The sequence below is a fragment of the Ictidomys tridecemlineatus genome, chromosome 14 (assembly GCF_052094955.1).
Source record: "Ictidomys tridecemlineatus isolate mIctTri1 chromosome 14, mIctTri1.hap1, whole genome shotgun sequence".
Lineage (NCBI taxonomy): Eukaryota > Metazoa > Chordata > Mammalia > Rodentia > Sciuridae > Ictidomys > Ictidomys tridecemlineatus.
Window position 1 is genome coordinate 27,049,022 of NC_135490.1, and position 19,454 is coordinate 27,068,475.

Below are 19,454 nucleotides of genomic sequence, written 5' to 3' on the forward strand. Positions count from 1 at the left end.
CATTGCAAGAAGGTTCAGAGGAGAAATAATTGCATTATGAATGTCTTAACCCAAATGGTTAATTAATCCCTGGTGGGATTAATTGAGTGGTAAAACTGGAAGCAGGTGGAATGTGGCTGGAAAAAGTGATTAATTGGGGGCGTGACTAGGGGGGGTATATATTTTGTCTCTGAAGAGTAGAGTCTGCTCTCTCTGCTTCTTGATCACCATGATGTGAGCTGCTTCCCTCTGTCACACACTCTGCCATGATGTTCAGCCTTACCTTGAGCCCTGAGAAACAGAGCCGGCCATCTGTGGACTAAGACCTCTGAAACTGTGAGCCCTCAAATAAATTTTCCTCCTCTAGAATTGTTCTGGTCAGATCTTTCTGTCACAGCAGTGAAAAAGCTGACTAAAACAGTTATTTAGCATCAATACAACAAGAAAATATTATATGGGTCATACAAATGCAGTATCTAAATGTGAATGTATAAAAATAATATGTATTTGATGGAGTGACAGGTGCCATATGAGTCATCCTGCCATAATAAACTGGGAAACATAGGAAGCAAATGTTTTCCTCACAGTGGCCAACAGTAGTGTAAGATTACACAGTGACAGGAGAGAATTTCTCATCATGCTTCCACGATGGTCTAGTTCTCAGCCTGGGCGCAAATTTACTGACTATGGCACAAAGAGCATAAGAGGGAAGGGAGAATAAAGGTTTCCAGAACAACTGAGAAGACAGAGCTCAGAGCTCAGGGCAAGTTAAGATGCTTAAATCTATGGATTAAGGCATGAGAGATAAGAAGGATGTGCAGGGAAGTGATTCCAAAAGACTGTGCAGAGCAATGCCATCAGCCCATGGGTAGGGCTTGGGATGTGCATATATAGGGAAAGACACTATGATGCACACTGGGTTCAAGGTATTATGAGATTAATTGTGCAACAGATGTACTATAAAATGGGCAGTACTGGAGAAAAGCAGTCCTAGTGATATTCTGGAATAATTTTATTATCTACCTCCTTAATACTTGTAGCACTCAGCAAAAAAACCAAAACCAACAACAAACAAAAAACCCACCATAAAACAAAAACCTGGTACCAGCTCAACACACAAAAGACATACACTAACTTCAAGGACAAATGTCTCAATAATATCCACTATCATCCTGCCCTTACATACTCTAAAATCAAGACCTAAGAAAGATGTGAAAAAGAAAAAAAAAGAGTTTGGAGATTGAGTTCTGCTAAATTACAGGGATTAAGGGATAAATTACTGTGGGATTTATGCACAGCCACAATAACAGCAAAATCTCATCTTTAAATATTAACATAATCAATGTGAAATTGAACTACCTTCTAAAGCAAGAAAGAATACTTCTCTGAAGAAGATATTTAAAATCCAGAGTTTTTACAATGTATCATTCAAAAAGTTCAGTATTTTATTTTTAAAAACCACAAAGCATTTAAGGAAATGGGATAATTTGATCCATACTCAAGAATAGAGTGATCACTATGAATCAACTTTGAAATGGCCCAGTTGTTGAATTTAAGAAAGACCTTAAAGCAATCAATACAAATTACTCTTAAAAAATGGCAAATGTAGACTTTACAAGTGAGAAGATGGGGCATCTCCGCATAAAAGTGGTAACTACAAAAGTAGAATCAACTGGGAATGCTTGAATGGAAAGTACAATAACAGAAATGAAAATTTTACCAACAGATGAATTTAAGAGATGATTCAAGATAGAAAAAATATGTTAAGAAACTTGATGACAGGCAAAGAAAACTATTTGATTTCAGTAACAGGAAAAAAAATTGAAGGAAAAAAAGTTTTTCTTTAGTAAACAAAGTGTTATGGGTATGTGGGACTTTATATAGTAGTGTAACTTATGTTTGGATTAAGTTCCAGAGGAGGAGAAGAAAATAGAAAAGAAAGAAAGAAAAAAAGAAAGAAAGAAAGCAAGAAATGTTAGAAGAACTAACTACTAAGAACTTTTCAATTTTGAGAAAAATGCCAACATAAATGCAGAAAGCTCAGCAAACCTCAAGCAGGATAGATATAAAATAATCATAACTAAGAACATGACAGACTGTTGGAAATCCAGAGAAAGACGTGTGTGTGTGTGTCTTTGGTACTAGGGAATGAACAAACCAAGGGATTCTTTACAACTGAGCTACATCCCCAGCCATTTTTATTTATTTATTTATTTTTAGACAGGGTCTTGCTAAGTTTCTTAGGGCCTTTAGCCCAGAACTTTCAATCTTCTTGCCTCAGCCTCCTAAATTGCTGGAATTACAGGCATGTACCTGGCAGAAAGATGAAGTCTTGAGAGCAGCCACAGAAAAAGTAAAAGTATGTACAAAGGAACTGGGATAATAAAAATTGGAATGTTTAAAATGGTTTATAAAAAAGAGTTACCCTAAATTTTATATCTAATGAAAACATCCTCAAAAATAAGAATAAAACAAAATCTTTCTCAGACAAAAATGGATAGACCTCATGACCAACAGACTTGAACTACAAAACATTTTAAAATATGTACATGAGATTGAAATAAAATGATATCAACTAGAAAACTCAAGTCTGTGGAGAGGATTAAAAAGAACTAAAAATAACAAATTAATGGGCAAATGTAGATGACTATTTTTCTTTGTATAATTTACTTTATATTAAAAATAACACTGTAATTCAGATTTAAAACACATAAAAATGCAAAAGAACAGTGCTGAATAGAAGGTACAGGCATCAAGTAGAATTATGCTGTTGTAAGATCATTATATCTGTGAAGTGTGAAGCAGGAAGTGGGAAGTAGAAGCAGGAAACAGGAAATGGGGAATTTGTGCTATTATAAAGGACAATGAAGAAGCAGGAACTGAAAAGTTTGAAGTGTGAATTGTGAAAAGACATAATACTAACTCTAAAGTGAGCATTGTTAATTTTATAGCAATAATTGAAATGATACATACTGTTAATTTTCAAACAACAGCTAAAAGATAGTAGGTGTAGCTAAGAAGCCTGTAGACAAAACAAAATGCTAAAAATATTTTATAACTCAAAAGAGGAGTGGAAAAATCCCCAAAGGGCAATGGGAAATAAATATTAAAATTGTAAGCATAAACAGTAACTAAAAACTCCTATTTTGGGACATTGATAAGAGTCATAGTTGATGGTATCCCTGAATTAGAAGCAGCTCAGTGATCCACCAACAGATGAATGGATAAAAGATTGTTGAATACCCATGTTCTCACCAATAAAAAAGAAGAAACACAACATGGTTGTTTTTAAAATATCATGTTGAGCAAAGGAGCCAGGATAAAAAGTGACCATATTTTATGATTCCATTTTCCTGATGTCCTAGAACCAGCAAAACTGATCTATACAAATGAGATTAGAGGCTTCCTAGGTCTGAGGATATTGTATATTCATTGTGAAGCAGTATCAGAAAACTTTTGGTAATGACACAAATGTTCTATATCTTGAAAGCAGAAGTAGTTATATAGTCAAAAGTTACCAAATTGCATTATTTAGTTGCATGTCGATTTTACAGCATATAATTTATAGTTTAATAACATTTATTTTAAAATGTTTTTAAATTCTTGTATGTGTTGTAAAATTGTATTAAACTTACAAAATGTGATTTATTTTAAAAATATTAATGATGTCAAAGAAGGTGTGAACTGTTTCTTGAAAGGGTTGTGATTCAAAAGGTTAAAAAGCAATGTGTCAAATGAAGGAAATTTGAGAGATGTCTTGTTTTGTTCACTTTGGTTTACCTCTAACCCCAACATGGTGGCCAATTGGAAGTTTTGCTTGATACATTTTTTTTTTTTAACCAGGGAGAGGGCGAACGCAGTCCCCACTACCACAAATTATGCAGTCGAGTTTCCCACATTTGGGGTACTTGCAGGGGTCAGCACCTCCGGAGTGCAATCGAGAAGCCTCGCCCTGGGAAAACCACCCTCGTGATCATGGTATCTCCCCTACCAGGTAAGTATGCTTGATACATTTTTACTGAATTTTTTTATGTTAATTTTCAGAAAAATTAATTACCTTGTCAGAACAAATAATTATCTTTCATATTTGAATATATTCTTATTCATCTCTAAATTGAAAGCCTAGTTTACTAAATTAAAGATTTTTATTTTATTTTCATTAAGTATTGGCCAATATCTTAAGTAGATTGGTGTTTTCCTAAATTCTCAAGTTTATGACAGTTGACTATCTTTTTTTTTTAACCCACATATTATTAGGAAATTGATTCTAAACTGTATCATGTGAGATATGGATAAGAATAATTTTCTATCAGAGAGAGATGCTCAACATTGTGATTGTCTGTGAAAGGTTATATTTTATCATACTTGAATGTCTTCTTTAAGTGGATATATTAATTTCTGCTCAGATAATTGCTGTCTAAAATATGAGCAAACAAAAAATTTAAGTTTACATGAGGAACTTTTTGGTTCAAATTAGGCTAAAACATACCATTATGATACTGTGCACTTGGAAACTGTCAAGCTTGTGTATTGCTAAATACTCTGGAATCAGGAGCTGTAGACAGATTTTGAATCTGAGCCTAAAATTGCTGACATATTAATAGAAAAGCAAGTTTCCTTAAAGTATATACATTTTTTTCACCCTCTAGTATCACAGATAGTTGTTAATTTTAAGTGTATCTTATCCTAAAACTCTGTCTTAAAGTTTGGCTCTTCTGGTTTTTTTCTTGGGAATACATTCTTGGAACTCATTATGTGCCTGCATGATTTATCCCTGATTTAAAAAAATGCAAGCACATTTAGTTTTGATTATAAAGCTGTTTGGGACTATTTGCCTCAACATAATTTGATTGTTTTGTTGCTTTTCATCCTCTTTGACAGATACTTATATTTTTAATTGAAAATAAATGAATAATGATACTACTCTGGAGGAGAAGTTTAGTAATAGAGGTTATTTTGTGCTGAAAACTATTTAACAAAAGTAGAAAAAAGTTCCTAAATTTATTATTAATTGCTATAAATTTATCCTATATAAATAATTCTCTATAAAGCTCAAATTATTACCAGGTAGTTCTTAGTGAAACCTATAATATACTGCTAGTGTATATACTATGTCTCTATACTGCTAATTTGCCTATAACAATAGATTATAAAATAGCATTAGTAAGGCAATAAATCATGATTTGATTAAGGTCCTTCATCTATCAACTAAAAACTCAAGAGCTTACCAGTAGAACATCACTGATTTATCTATCCTGAATTGTTCTCATTCGATCTTTCTTCTGAGCTCCTTCCTCTTTTATATTTAAATAAAATAGCAGTAAAACCCTAAAAGAGGCAGCCCTTCTGAAAACCAGTTTGAATTCAGAGCTCCTGAGAACTCTATATCAAGTATTATTAAAACCTAAACCCTCTCAAACAATGCTTATGTTTTTAAGATTACTTGGGGTGACTAAAATAATATGGCTATTGGAATCCAGGTGATGGTTAGGGCGGGTCTTGGGAAAGAAGAATGGGGTGTTCACTGAGTTGAGAGCTCAGGTAGACAAATGTGTGGCACATTTTCATCCAGTGCTAACCTGGACACACAGTTTGACAGTAGGTAATACTGGTACGCCAGATATTAGAAACTTACAGGACATTTGAATCACACAAACAAATACTGTGTAACCTTGAATCCAAGTGGAATTTCAAGTAGCATGTGCTTTTTGAAAAAGTAAGTGAAAATGTCATGGGGATACTAAGTTTTGGTGTGTGGTGAGGGCCAAAGGAAGGCACTTAATAGTCTACATGTTTAAAAGATATCAATATATGTCTTTTTAATCCTTGGACTTTTACTCTTTAGTTGTTTTTCAACTGTTGAATCGTGATTCTCTTTTTCAACTATATGACTGGTGCACTTTGTATTCAAGGAACTAACCTTTTTCAAATTTCCTTTTATATATTGTATTTTTTTCCCAAAGTGACTACAATCAAAGAGCACTAAAGATACACTAAAAACCTTTTATCCTAGCTACTTTTATAGGATACACTTTCTTAATGCTAACATTTTCTTTATGCTTTCCTTTAATGACATCAGAAGAATAATAAAAAATGTGAAAATGCTAGACATTCATCATAAGTACTAACTTTACCTTTTCTTGGTTCAAGTTGATTAGTAGTGATAAAACTAAGTTCCATGGTGATTGTTCAGCATAGGTACTTGCAAATTCCACTGGTGGTGATAGCATGATTTTTTTTTGTACTACTAAAAAATAATATGGAAAACATATCTTTATTTCAGATGGCTTTATTTTGTGGTTTTAGGGTGAAAGTGTATCTTTAAAAAATAAAATATCAAGTACATATGTTTTTGCTGTAGTAAATCCAATTCTAAAATTAAGAAGGTGGTAATAATTTTATCCTTGGCAAAATACAAGGTGCAAACAGCTATATTTTTCTTTTCTGCTGATTTGAATTTCCCCTGTTAAGAGAAGAAGTGGAATTGATGTGTGTTTTTAAATTTTTTTCTCAGTTAATACTATGATTCCCATAATAAATCAAATATCTGGCTAGTCTAAACAGCTATTGGACATCATTTTCTTATATGGTTAGTGTTTGATAGTGGTTAGTGTTTATTAGTGATTACTTTTCCTAGTCAGAGTTTTCATGGTACTTTGCGATAAAGAATTATGTAGAATGTTTTACTTTGTACCAATTCATAACAATTATGACTTCAATTTCATAAGCATTTTAGGTTTATTTCACAAACATCATGAACTTATGATGGGGAAGGTGCTCTACTGGGCTTGTCACTTTGGGTTCCATCAAGCCCTTGAATGATTGCTCTTCATTTTGGAGTTATTTCTTGCCCTAAGAAACACCAAAGAATTCTGAAGCTTCCTATAACTACTGGGAAATGACAAATAGTATTTGATAGATTTTCTTATTCCCAAATAGCAACAGTTCTGCACACACTTGCTATCTATCTATGAAGGAAAACAAAATAAAGCATCTCAAAGAATCTCAGATGACTCTTTATACTAATCTGAAGAGATTTATAGCTGCCGTCTGTACATTCTGTACCAATCCACACACACATTTTTATTTATGTCAAATACATATCCTTTTTTAAAAAAGTAAGAGTAGATTAAGAAATCAAAACTGTTCTCAAATAACAGAAGTTAAGGCCAGATTAGGATATTGGTATTTCACTATTGAAACTAATATCAAACTATTTTCTTCAAACTATTCCTTTAGAATGCTTTCATCCAATGCATATTTCTGGATGAATAAGTGCATGGATCAGGTAACGTGTTTATAAACACTTATTGATTCCTTCTCCTCTGGGCCACATACTAAACTATAAAGTGAATAAGGCGTCTTTTCTCCAAGGGCTTACCTCTTAGTTGATAGACATATAAGCAAACAGATGCGCTTCAACAGCCTGTGTGCTGTGATAGATGCAGACCACAGTGGAAAGCATGGGAATAGATGTGGCCATTTGAGAAATACAAGGTCAAGGATTTTTTATATGGTATTTAAACAAGCACACCAGGTGATTTTGAGAAAATCTATTGAAAATATGATTTTATGAAAGCAACACGAATCTTCATATTTTTTTTTCTTGACGAATAGAAGACTTTTCTCTGCATAATTCTCAAACCATTGTATTTCTCAAATGGCCACATCTATTGGTAGTTCTGAGAGTAAGACTCTGGACTCCCATTGCTAATAAACTCCCCAGGTGATCATAATTTCCACAGAAGGTTGGGGTTCAAGGCCCCTTATAGTTGAAATGTGTGGAATACTAGTGTTTGTGGACTTTAAAGTATATTTCTGTACTTCAAGAATATTTGATTGCTAAAGTGGAAATTTTCTCCTGATTAATTCAGCTACAAGAACACACAGCCATACGAGGTTATAACCAAGCCCACCCATTGACTATGGGGTACCAGGTTATGCTGATTGAGGGGGACCTTCCTATCCAGAGCAGTGCTTCTGGAAGTAGAGACCTGTACACAATGAGCAGTAGTCCCAGCACCCTAGCCCTCTGTTAGCATTCAATCTACCTGTTCTCCACATGAAATATTCCAATCAGGAAATGCTGGATTTGCTTTTAGTTGAGCTCGTATCAGCTCTTTTCAAATATATCAACAGACAAAAGGTTAAACAGAAGAATGGCTTCATGGCTGTGGCACTCAAGAGCAAGCTGCATGCTCTCTTTAAATTCTGTCCAGGCACATAGCTAAACGCTTAGGAGAGGTTTGGCCATTGCCCCTGGTGAATAGCATTTGGTTAGGCATTTTTCTTTTCTTTCTTTCTTTTTTTTTTGGCTATTTTGTTATATTTTTTAATGATGTTAAGTAAAGAAATTGTTGTCTTGGTTCAACAGTTATATGAGGATTGCCACTGTGATGTTGAAATGTAAAATTCTAAAGGGTAAGAAATGAGATAAAATGCATGGCTTCCAATCTGTGCTTCCAGAATTCCCACTGTCCTCTCTCATCCTCTTCCCTGCTTCCTTCAGGCTGTGGCTCAGTTATCCTTCTTTTTCCATCCTTCTCTTTGCCTTCTGTTCATAAAGGCAGCAGCAGGACAAATGAGACTAGGATTCTCTTCGGTGTCACTTTTTCAGTTTTGTGATGTGGTTTATTTCCCAGTATTTTTTTTTATTAAATATGGTTGAAAGTTTCAACTTCATAGTCTAATTATTAAAGTACAATATTTCTATAGCTTTTATGTTAAACTTTCAGTTACATAATTAAAAGGTAATCATTGATGTTTAATGTGTAAGAATATGCATTTTGTAATTTGCATGTTAAGAAAGTAATTAGCAATAAAATCATCATTTGTCCTCTATGATTTTTTTTCTTTTTTCTTTTTCACATTTTAAGATGCCAGATTTGGCGAATGGGGAAAAGGAAGACAAATTACCTTTATACTGTTCTTACCTCAGTTACTGATGACACTGGACAACTTTCTTGCACGGGGATTCTTCAGACACATCACAAATTCCAATGAATTTCAATCGGTTCAACTACAAATGTTAAAGACAAAATAGATGTGAGGATTGTGTGTGTGTTTGTGTGTGTGTGTGTGTTCGTGCACATGTGCACATACATGCATGCATATTCCTGTAATTTTATGGTTATTCAGTCTAATAGTATTTGAAACAGATCAGAAGTTCTTGAACTCAATATGAGACTAGAACACACTAGATGGTGCTGTTATCCCAGCAGCAATCAAGCTCTGGAAACAGTGCTTGTATAGAGCAGAGGAACAGCAAAGGGAATCATGCCCAGAGTGCATGTTTGATTTTGCCTTACGCCAGAGGATACGCTAATATCAGATTACAGAGTTCACTGTCGACATTTGCATCTTACTCAGAGATGATTTGCTGAAGTTCTATGCTAGAGCAACATTGTTTTAATAAATGTGTGCATTTGAGTACATGAATGCATGTGTAGGTGTGGGGTGGAGCAGGCATCCTGCTTTTATCTAATTTCTCTCTGACTTTATCTACCAATGCTTTCTTAAAAGACCACTGTATTCCAATCAGAATTTCTAGAAATATCTTACATCTTCCTATACCCTTACTTGTCTCCTGCATTTTTCCTCCAACTGGTATTTTACCACCATACTTTGTATTTGTCCCTTAAGACCAATCTCAAACACTATGCCCTTTGTGAAGTCCTTTCTAATAGCCTCAAACATTTCTTTCTTTATACTTAATTCCCATATTCTTCTACATATTATATTCTGTCTGGCATTATTTGCATACAACTCTTCTTATTCTGGTAAGGTCTTTGAGAACATAGTTTCTCATGACATTTTTCTGTCTTCCTCTTACCTTATAAGCCTTTACACGAAGCACTGTTTCTTGAAAGTAACGGATGCTTGCAAATGCAGTGAAGAAATGAAAGAATGAGCCAATGAATTGTTAATAAGATGAATTTTCTAATTGTTCTGGATACCCCTATTTGCTCTCCAAGTTTTTACCACATGGCTCTGAATCCTGAGAAGCTGACCTCTGTGAATAGCATCAGCCATTCTTGCCCTCTGGTCTCGAAGTGGCATGGCCAATGAGAAGGACTTCAAGAAATATGAAGTCAGGAGAAGAGAAGAGTAAAGGTATTTATTGTCTTATCACCTGAGCCATGCCATGAATTGGCCATGGTTGCATGCGACCCCATAAAGCCACAGGAATCTAGCTCCAATCTTTTGCCCTTTCAAGTCAAGGTAGCTCTGGATACTTCACTATCCCTTGTTGCTTACATTAATTTTGTCCCTTCGTTAAACTCTCTGAAATCATCACTTTGGGTTTGTAAACTATGATCGACATACAAACTATGTCCACAAAAGACAAATAATTACAAAAATGAGTTGGTTCTTTCAAGAAATCATTCTTTCTGATAATATGACCAAGGGTCAAGATTTTAAAGGATTATTCATATAACTGAGGTTGGATTTTACCTTTATCCTGAGTCAAACCACAGCTAAATCTGACACACACACCAACACTTACTCTGAGTTGCGGAACTGTTCAAAATAAGCATATTAAATACTTAAGAACAGTTATTAATTTCCCAAAAAGGGAATTATCTACAGTGATATTAATGATTGCTTTCCTTGGGCATGGCCTATGTGCCATCTACACATTATCTCATTTTAAAACATTCCATCAGTTCTTTTTCTGCTAACACTCAGAATTACTGACTCATAGAACTAAAACTATGGTTTTCAAACCTTCTCTAGCTGACCTAGGAGTTTCAACTTAAATTTTATCTTTAATAAGAAAATGTATTTGACTGCCTGAGCTTTCAGTGAATAACTGATCAAGATGGGCATGCAGCTTTTGGAAATTATCCTAAAAATGACAATATTAAACACTTCATTATATAAATAAGATTCAAATGAAAATGATTTTTATACTCACACAAAAAATAAAGAAAAGATTTATAATGGTTGAGAAATCTGTTCATTGATTCTCTTCCAATGTAGACAAGAGCAATGAGAACCTTCTGCGTTTCACTTTTTCAGCTATAAAATGGCAATAATTTATCTAGCTCGCTTAGGTTTTATGATGATTAACCGGTGCCATCGTAACATCTGCTGGGGGCTGACAAAGAGTGCTCTGTTCATCTTGTTTTTCTTCTTTTCAGCAGTCACACAGTCATTTATTGGGCAGTTCCATCTCAAGCCCAGTTCTCCAGACTTCAAGTGCACAACTAGTTCCACCTTGCTGATGCTACCCAAGTTAGTCTTCAGGTATATTATTTCTTTTACAATTGTACTTTTCTTTTTTGGTTGATACGTAGAATTTAGCATATCAGGAAAATATAGGCTAAAATACGAACTTTAATGGCCTCTGGGTAGACAGGTTGGAGAAAGTCAGAATAGGAGAAGAACAGACAGATCGTTCTATTTCTGTACTTCTCTCAATTTCCTTCGGTTTAAAATATGGAGTATGTTGTGTTAGTTAGCTTTTGTCTTTGTGACCAAAATACCTGAAAAGAACAACTTAGAAGAAGAAAACTTTTGGATTCAAAGTTTCAGAGGTTCAGTCCAAGATTAGTGGATTATGCCATTTTTCTGTCTTCCTTTTACCTTATAAGCCTTTACATGAAGAACTGCTTCTTGAAAGTAACTGATGCTTACAAATGCAATGAAGAAATAACAGAGTGAGCCAATGAATTGTTAATAAGATGAATTTTCTAATTGCTCCGGATACCCCTATTTGCTCAGGAGGCAGAGAGTGAAAGGAGAAGTGGCCATGAGGAAGATGAAGTTATTCAGGGCATGCCCCCAGGGACCCACCTCCTCCAGCCGTCCTAGTTACCACCCAATTGTTCCATTCAAACTAGGACAGGCTGGTGAGTTACAGCTCTCATAATCAAATAATTTCATCTCTGAATATTCCTGCATTAACACAAGAGCTTTTGAGGAACATTTCACATCCAAACTACAACATCTGTCAAGGTACCATATTCTGCGGTGGTGTTTCCTTTACCCCATTACCTCACCCTTCAACTAGTTAGATGCCTTGCAGTCAATACTTAACAATTTCCTAACATGGGCCTCACAAACTGGAAGGATAACATGCAGCCTATGAGTTTGTATTTCTCACAATCACATGCATATTAGCTCTCAGAATTCCACTTCATAGCAACTTGACCCCATTTTTTTTTTTTTGGCTGACTAAATTATAGTCTGATATTAAGGAGACAAAGGAGTTCTTGGGGAGATGAGTTTTTGAATTGATTTCAAATGTTATTAATTTGAATTTATTTCAAAAGTTATTTATGTCAATTTTATTTTTGATCAAAATATACTTGTAGTTCATATTCAAATATTCCATCTGACTGAAAGACTCGTTTGATGTCTTTATTCTTTGGGTTGTGAGAAAAGGACAGACTATACAGAATTAGTGGATAAATGTGAGAATACAATATAAAGTCCAGAAAAATAAAAACAACACCAGAATTTCAGTCTCTAAAATAGAGAATATAGTCCTTAATTATCTTTAAAATTTGTCATTGTTTCTTCTTAATTTTGCCTCCATATGTAAACCAGGTATCAAAGACTTACGTACACTTACTTGTATATATAAACATACATACATACACACGTTTATATGCTTGTGATTTTAAGAGTATCTTTCACATTTGTGAATATAGACAGAGAAATCGATGGATAAGTAGTTGATTGATATTTCCAAATTCATATACATTTATTTTATAATCATTTTTCTTATAGTGATTTCTAGACCTAAGAGTCCTGTGAAGCAGATCACTGTCTTGCTGATGAGACCACCTTGGTCAACATTAGCACATGTGACAATTAAAGGACAATGGCTGTTTTCAACACAAGCTACAAGAGGATATTCCATTTGACATGTAGCTTATCTGCCCAGAAAAGAGGTTACTTACAAGGTGAGTCAGAAAGCACATGCCTTCTGCTACTAGTGCACCAAATCCAGCCAACAACAATGTGCATTGAACACAGAAGGGCCAACAGTGCCACCCTGCAGCATGGTATGTCCTAGGTTCCCTGCTTAGAGCCCTGCATTACTTCCAATGAAGGAGAAATTTTTAAAAAGTCATAGTCATCTACTTTCATCAAATCATGTTTAATGAAGTAGAACTGGAAGATAATAGTGGACCAAAAATACAAATGTCTGACAACTACATGTGTAATATATTATTATATTCATATAACACATGTATGTAATATATGTACATAATATATGTGTATAATATATGTACAATAATATACAATATATACATATATAATATATAATAGATGTACATGATATGTATATGATATATGTGTGTATATTATTGTATATAATATATATTACATATTAGTCATAGAAAAAAAGAGTTTATCAGTAACATATATGCTTCCCTTTTATAACTATTGATATTAATATGATAAAATAATTCTTGAAGAAACTAGAAATACATATCAAAGTGATCTCAAATCTCTTAGCAACAAGGATAAAATAAGAAGGTACTGCATCAGAATATTATATAGCAATTACTACTTTTGATTTGTGTTTTGTCCTTAGTGGAAATGAAGCTGATCTTTATCCTAGTTTACTGAAGACAATACAAGCTTTAAGCTTTCACTTGCTAAATTTTGCTAACAATGTAGTTTTGCACACTTGGAAGCTGAAATCTTGATTGTGATATTCACTGTTAAGTGAGTGATCTTAGCACCTGCAACCAAAGAGCCAATGTAGGTCCTAGGGGTGTGTTAAATGCAATTGAAAGCCATTTAAATATCGAAGCAAAAGTTGAAGCACAGTCAGATAAGATGGATATTGAAAGAATTGGAAATAAAATTTAAAAATATGTTCATTGAATACAACTTAATTGTAGAATGATATATGCTAGACAATTGCAGATTTAAATCCTATTTGAAAATTGGGCAATGTATTATTAGAATTCAAGGACAACATCCTCATGAGCACCATTTAGCAAATTTAAACTTTCAGTGCCCATTGCTATTGCAGTTGACCATAGACATTCAACTCTTTATTTAAAATCAAAGAAAAAAATGCAATATATACATTTTAAAATTTTTATTCTTGTTTTTTTTTTTTTTCCCGACTAGGAATCAAATTGAACCCAGGGGCACTCTACCACTGAGCTACATCTTCAGCCATTTTTATTGTTTGACATAGGGTCTCACCAAGTTTCCCAAGCTGGCTTCAAACCTGCTATGCTCCTGCCTCAGCCTCTCTAGTGTCTGGGATGATAGGTGTGTACCACCATATATTTATAAACCAGCAATAGAAAAAAAAATCTCTCTAGTAATCATACAAACCTCATTACTAGAGAGCATAAACTATTTTCTTGGGAAAACTACCCCAAATTACCTTGTGAAAGTAGAATCATTAGTGGGTATTCAAGATTCTCCTAAGTGAATCAAGTGTCCATTTCTCTTTCTTTTCATGTGTGGATTTACTGAGATTTATGTGGGTGCGTGGCAGCCGGCCTTGAGAGGACATTTCTCAGGTTCCCTTACAGTTGTAGCCACGTGTAAACTGAATAGAAGTGAACTTGGCTCCTTCCTAGTCATCCTGTTAGGACCTTTTCAGTGCATACTATTGTTCCTCTTTTTGGCTGGTTGGGAGATGGCACATGTGGGAGCAACTGTCTTCCATTTAAAAATAGAAACCACATTTTGGAGATAGAAAAGTACATCTAATCAACTCATAGAAGAGGAACCATGCTCATACTTGCTTACCTCTAAACTCTTACATGAGAAAGAAGTGAAACCATATTTTGTTCAAGCAAATGCATATTTTTGTCAGCTTTGTTGAAATATAATTCATATGTCATAAAGTTTACTTCTGTTAAGTGGATAATTCAATGGTTTTTAATCAGTATTGAGTTCTGGGACCAATATCATAATTTAACTTTAGAACATGTTCAACAATCCCTAAAAGACAACTTTCATCCACTAGCAGTTAGTCCCTAACTCCCAACCCCTCAGCAGCACCCCTCCAGCCCTAGACAACCACTAACCCACTTTCTGTCTTTGCATTGTCTGTACTGGACATCTACATAAATGATATATATAAATGCGAACTTTAACCACTGGCTTTTAAAATTCAGCATAGTGTTTTTGAGGTCGACCCATTTTGTAGCATGTATTACTACTTTATTCCTTTTTGTTACCAAATTATACTCTGTCATATGGAATTAGTGGTTTTACCTGTTCATTCACCAGCTGATCAACATTTGTTTGGTTTCACTTTTTGGTTGTTATGAATACTGGATTTTAGAGTGCAAAATTTTTGTGAAGCCATGTGTTTTCATTTTGGGGTTGTATATACTTAAGAGTGAAATTGGTGAATTATTTGATAACTCAGTATTTAACGTTTTGAAGAATTGCCCAAGTGTTTTCCAAAGTAGCGATGGCATTTTACATTATCACCAATAGTGTATATATAACAAGTGTGTTTTCAGGTTTCTTTTTTACTGCAACCTAACTTCTACCCAGAAGTGATATTCAAAATATTCAACAACTAATACAATATGGAGAAAAATCAGTAGTATGGAGAAACTTGCTTAAACTGTCTTATGAGAACCAATTGTTGATGTACTGGGGATTGAATGCAGGTGCCCTTTACCACTGAATTGCATCCTCAGCCCATTTAATTTTTTTTCTTTTTTTTTCATTTTGACAGGGTCTCAATGAGTTACCTAGACTGACCTTGAACTTGCTATCATCCAGCCTCAGTCTCCCAATTTGCTGGGATTACAGGTCAAGAATCAACCATTAATTAGGAATTTTAAATGTCAGTTATTAAATCTGTGGTTGTTGGAAGTGGCCCATGGGTGAATATTTACAACACATAAATTGGCAACAACAATAACAAACTAGTCAGGGAAATGCATTCAAAAGCATTAATAATTTTTGGTTATTTAAAATTATTTTAATATACGTGATACTTAAATATTTGGAATAAATCTATAATTTCAGAGTATAAAATATTTAACACATTTTACTTATATTTGACTTACTCAATCAAAAATTGAGTTAGACCCATGATTTTAAGTAAGAGAAAATTATATGGTTAGTAAACCTGTTAGAATTATAGGATAATTTATGAGCTACTGCCTTATAAATCAAATTTATTAAATTCACAAGAATGTTTAAATACTTAGATTTTTTTGTAGGAGGCATTTGAAATATTTTAAAAGAAAATAAGTATAGTAGAGTAATAGATGCATTGAAGCATATTTACTAAAAGTGTCTCTCTTGACAACTGTCAAAATTGCCACCCTGGGGGTATAGTTGAATGGTAGAGCACTTGCCTAGCATGTGCTGGGTCCTGGATTTATTCCCAAGCATCATAAAGAAAAACAAATTACTAGGTTAGTGAATAAATAAAAGAAGTTATTAAACACACTTCAAGGACTTAAGACATTTTAGAATATTTTATTTCAATAAATTAAATATTAATTTTAGAAGTCATACTAAAATCTCTGTTATCCCCTGACAATGCTCTCCAGGACATAAAGGTTATTCAGTGACATGTAGACTCTGTCTGGGAAGGTATTTCTGGAATCCTGAATAAAATGATCAAAACACAGGATTCTAGAAAAATAATTTAAAGGATATACTGAGAATTACTATCTCTACATTTAAGAAAAAAGAACCAAATGGTTATACTATACTATTCTAATAAAGATTTTTGTTTTCTATTTCTTCTTTACTTGGGAACTTGTATTAACACCTTTTTCATTAGGGTGGAGGGAGTGACCTGACCCAGGTCTAGGTGCCTCTTCTGGCATATTCCAGTGATACTTGTCCATGGACCACATGGGTACATCAGTCTGCTAGTGCCTGTCCTTGTAACTATTTTCAGATTCAGCATCTCTGTTGATGTAATTGGTCAAAGTTTGTCTGAAATGGTAAAGCTTTCTTAGTGTCTTTTTATACAAATTTAAAGTGCTCTGGAGAGTGCTGGTTGCCAAATTGGGAATGTTATCATGGGAATGGCGGTATTCCAAGGTCTTGCCTCCATGAATTTTAGTCTCGGTTCTCTCTGGACTGCTTGCCTTACTGAAACAAAGAGAAAGGCTATATTCTGAATTTTCTCATGGGAAGAGTTCTTTCCCTGGCTCAAAATACAATTTAAAACCACTATATCCAACCATATTAAGATGCCTTTTCTTTTACTCTCTTTAACATCTCTCCTGATAGAAATGGTTCAAGGGAATCCCTGTCTTTATTTTTACTTTTTTTTCCCCCCATTGAAATGTTGTTTTCTCACTATCATGAGGGCTTCCATTATAATTTAAGGTAATTACAAAAACCATGACTTACTGTGAAAGCTGATTAATTCCATGCACTTTATCTGTACTTCCAGGCTTTAAATGTGCAGATATTTCATTTGTTCGCTTCTGTGTTTTACATTCACAGGCAACTCCCAACTACACGTTCACAGGAGGACATCTCCAACAAACTTCACTGTCTCTTCTTTGCCCTGTCTACATTTCATTGTATCACACATTCACATTCCCTTAGGGGAAAATTGCTTTAGACTCAACTGTAGTATGACACTTATAAAAATTCCTTGATTCCAAAGTTCCTGCTATATATTAATAGTTCATATCCAAGAAAATAATAAAATTTTAAAAAATATTCATCCAATTATCATAAGAGAAACTGGACCGAAACTCCACAGCAAACCTGTATAAAATCTTCCAAAAATCTAGAGGGAGCCAGACATCATGGATTTCAACTGCATGGCTGGGTGCTTGAGATTTTGGCATCTATTTCTCAGACAACAGAATGTTTGTTAATACTAAGGATGCCTAATCTACTAAGTGACTTCATAGTTTCAACTGGGGGGGGGGGAAGAATCAAACCACTACTGGGAATGTTTTTATTTGTTTGGCAAGAACAATTTTCAACTAATATTTCACTGCAAGACAAGACCACACAAGCATCACTGAAGCCATTCTTGTCAAATGTTTCTTGGCCTGACAAAACACCTGCAGCAGAAGAAAACGAACAGCGGGATATTCTGAGGCTCTGCAAGGGGAAGTAGAAATAGTTGCAAAAAAAAAAAAAGATGGAGAAATAATATTTAAGTTTCCTTAAAATACAACCTCAATAATACTGAATAGGAGTGAATAACTAAGAACAATAGCATAAAATAACAAAACTAGAATAAAGGAACAAGAGAAAGATGATTTCATGTGAGCCTATTCAGACTATGACTATAAGAAACCTTCACACCATGCCAGGTTATTGAAAAATATCCTAAGAGCAGTTTACAGCCTAAGGAGTAAATTACTTTGTATGTGATTCAAGACACCATTGATTAAGATTTATTGCTAGATATTAAGGATCTTAACAATTGTATTTGGTGAGTTGAATAAAAGCAAATTTTTATGAAACTTAAATCAAGTTTATGAGATGAATTCCACTTGGATCTGCTACTTTAGCTTACATCCTGAAATATTTTTTGTTTTATTTTGTTTTTAAATGGAAGACTTTTCTTTCCTAGGAAGATACATAGCTGTAGTCTCCTTTTTCACCTTTCTCCAGTAAACCTGCTAGTTCTAAAATCTGTTCTCTTCTTAATTCTACCAAACTTATCTACTACTTATATGGATAAAAATGAAAAAATAATAGTTAAATTAACATTATTACAAAATTCTAGGTAATGGAATATTTCATATAGTGCATGATTTGTGAGCCTACAATGATGAAACAAGGAAATTATCACCTTTAATTTGTATATAATGACATTTTGATATACTAAAGTTAAGAGATTTGGGAAAACTTAAGAGTGCTGTTAGCTACAATATTGACAAATGAATATGTGTAGAGTTTTTTTTTTTTTTTTTTAGGTTTGCATTATAACTGGGGTTGTGGCTAGCATGTGTGAGGCACTAGGTTTGATTCTCAGCACCACATCTAAACAAATAAATAAATTAAGGTCCATAAAAAAACTAATAAAAATTGTTTAAAAATCCATAAGTTTGCATGCTAGCCTTCTAAGAGTTCAGTACTGTCTTGATACATCACAGAGTAAGTCAAAATGGTAAGTTAAGGATATAGGCTCACACCAAAGTGTATCTCACGCTCTTGCTCATACTTCTTTTCCTGTCTTCCCATTGCCCTCCCCCATACTCTTTTACTCTCTTTTGCTTAAGTCTGAACCTTAACATCATTGCAATAATGTAGTTTGCTTGTATCAATAACTTTCTTGTCAGGAGACATCTGTTCTGTTATAAAAAGTCTCTTCTAGTAAAGCATCAATCATATCACACTTGTAAAGCAAAACACATTTTTTGGTGTCCCTAGATAGTAAAATACTGCTGAGAAAACAAACTGTGCAGAAATATTAACTGTGGCATATTAATACTTGTACTCTTCACATTCTTTATTTGTCTCCTCTTGGTGCCATGTGATTCTGACAGTACTCGCTGCTGACCTCTTGTCTCTGAAATCACTAAGGA

General features: G+C 34.0%; 2 long non-coding RNA genes and 1 other non-coding gene across 3 annotated transcripts; 2 read left to right on the forward strand and 1 right to left on the reverse strand.

The window, feature by feature from the left end:
- Positions 1–3,819: 3,819 nt before the first annotated feature.
- On the reverse strand, positions 3,820–3,981 carry LOC120884356 (U1 spliceosomal RNA). Its single transcript, XR_005726771.2, has one exon. It is a non-coding gene; the product is annotated as a U1 spliceosomal RNA (small nuclear RNA).
- Positions 3,834–11,350, forward strand: LOC144370586 (uncharacterized). Its single transcript, XR_013430500.1, has 3 exons — positions 3,834–3,973; positions 8,856–10,092; positions 11,124–11,350. It is a non-coding gene; the product is annotated as an uncharacterized LOC144370586 (long non-coding RNA).
- A 1,349-nt stretch (positions 11,351–12,699) lies between these two features.
- On the forward strand, positions 12,700–15,939 carry LOC144370587 (uncharacterized). Its single transcript, XR_013430501.1, has 3 exons — positions 12,700–12,893; positions 14,080–14,226; positions 15,662–15,939. It is a non-coding gene; the product is annotated as an uncharacterized LOC144370587 (long non-coding RNA).
- The last annotated feature ends 3,515 nt before the right edge of the window (positions 15,940–19,454 follow it).